The following is a 2,131-nucleotide window of genomic DNA, read 5'->3' as shown; positions in this document are numbered from 1 at the left end:
ACTAGTGGGCAGACATTCTATTAACTTCATTAAAGATTGTGTATTTGATCCATTAATTTTATTTTTAATTAAAATTTTTTTTTATCATGTACGTTCACTGTTCATGAAACAGAACAGTGAACACTATTCCGAAAAGTGTTCACTATTTCAAATAGTGAACAGTATCAATTAAAAAAAAAATTTCCATGTACACTATTCATGAAAACAGTGTACGCTGTTCATGTACCAGTGAACACTGTTGGAACATTGTGTACTGTTCACGGAACAGTGTTCACTGTTCATAACAGTGAACAATTCATAAACAGGATATAGTAAAAAAAAAAAAAAAAAGGGTTTTGACTTAAAGCACAATTATTTATAAAATATTATTTTTCTTCTAAAATTTCAGATGGATCTGGCATGCTAATTTTTTTTTTCAAGTTTTCTATCCATATTAACTTAAGTGTTGGGTACTGATTTTAGAAACCAGTAGCCCATTTGTGCTAATGAACATATTTGAACATGGGTTTTTGTGAAAATCCTTGCGAGGGCTTCAAATTATTAAAATTAGTTTTAATATTTTAATGATATTTTTGTACATGATATGTTGACATGTCATATGATGACATCAATTTTTACTAAGTGTTAATTGTTATTTTTTCACATTATTGGAATGAAATTGAATGGATCAAATACATAATATGTCTAAAAGTAGTAATTTTATTAGTGGTTATGGGATTTAAAGCAGACCATGATGATGGATATATGGATCGCATGGCATGCATTTATGTGGTGGATTGTATTTTATTTCTCTCTCTCTCTCTCTCTCTCTCTCTCTCTCTCTCTCTCTCTCTCTCTCTCTCCCATTTTCTTTTTTATAAAAATATTTATTCTCCTTGGGCAGCCCAAATGGTGGATTGGTTTTCCAAGATTTCTTTATTTTAAAGGAATGTAATAGAATTAGACATTTTATTTTTTATTTGATCGTGAAAAGACTGGAGAAGGAGATTGCTTAGAGGAAGCGACGAGAGTTGGAAAAGCAAGTTTCCTTTTGTTTTATTTCAATGTAAAAATTATCATAGTTATAATCATTTGCATTGCATTGTCACATAATTAAACTGAGTGGGAGAAATTAAAGAGGCTATGTTACTCCCACCCATCTTGGAATCAAAGTGACTTGCATGTGATGACAAAGTTAATTTGATTCCAGATGCTATCCCATAACCACTAAAGCTTTTTTTTATGATTCCTAGTTACATGTGATGTATGATGATATTAGAAGAGACGACTGTTCCCATTTCCCTAAACTTAAAAGCAAGTGTGATATGAAAAACCCTAACTGGTGGGATTTCCATGGCCTCCCTTCGTTGGTAAGTATAGAGATCACATTGATCTACTTTTGTAGATGCCGATAGGATAATGCTTGAGTAGTTCTCTGAGACTATCTTCATTTAACTCATATGTGATAGATAGAGGACATGGGCAGTGGCAGGTATACTGCGATAGTAGACACTAGCCCATGATGCTATGATTCACTCCGAAACAAAGGGTATGTACTTGACTTGAGTGTATGTTAGCCGATAGGAATGGATATGACACTCAAGTGGTCGAAAAGTATTGGAAGTCTTCAAGATGGACAGAATAGTCCACTCAACTAACATGTATATGGTGAACTCTGATAGGCCAAGTCATGTGCATAAGGGTTTAGATGTTCCAATCACACTTTATAGCTAAAGGGAAGCTTAAGGTGTGGGTAATCGTTGTATTTAGACTTGCCCCTTTTTTTCAACGATATTAATCATGCTAATTATTCTTTGTACATCATGTAGATATTCAATATGTCAAGCCAAATCAACTATGCTATCCTCATTAAAGACCATATTCTGACTGGACCAAACTATGTTGATTGGAGGAGGAACATTAAATTACTCCTAACTGCAGAAGGTCTATGTTTTGTCATAGAAGATGAAGAACCTTCATTCCCTAAAACTATGGAGGGCGAGGAGAAAGCTGCCTATGAGTTGTTTTGACAAAATAATTCTAAGGCCAAGCTCCTTGTGTTAAATTCAATAGATAAGACCATTAAGGATCCTATAAAGGATCTGAGTTTTGCAAAAGACATGTTGGAGGAGTTGAAGAAGCTGCATGGTAA

This window comes from Macadamia integrifolia, unplaced genomic scaffold, assembly GCF_013358625.1.
Source record: "Macadamia integrifolia cultivar HAES 741 unplaced genomic scaffold, SCU_Mint_v3 scaffold1956, whole genome shotgun sequence".
Lineage (NCBI taxonomy): Eukaryota > Viridiplantae > Streptophyta > Magnoliopsida > Proteales > Proteaceae > Macadamia > Macadamia integrifolia.
Note: the sequence above shows the minus strand (reverse complement) of the source record.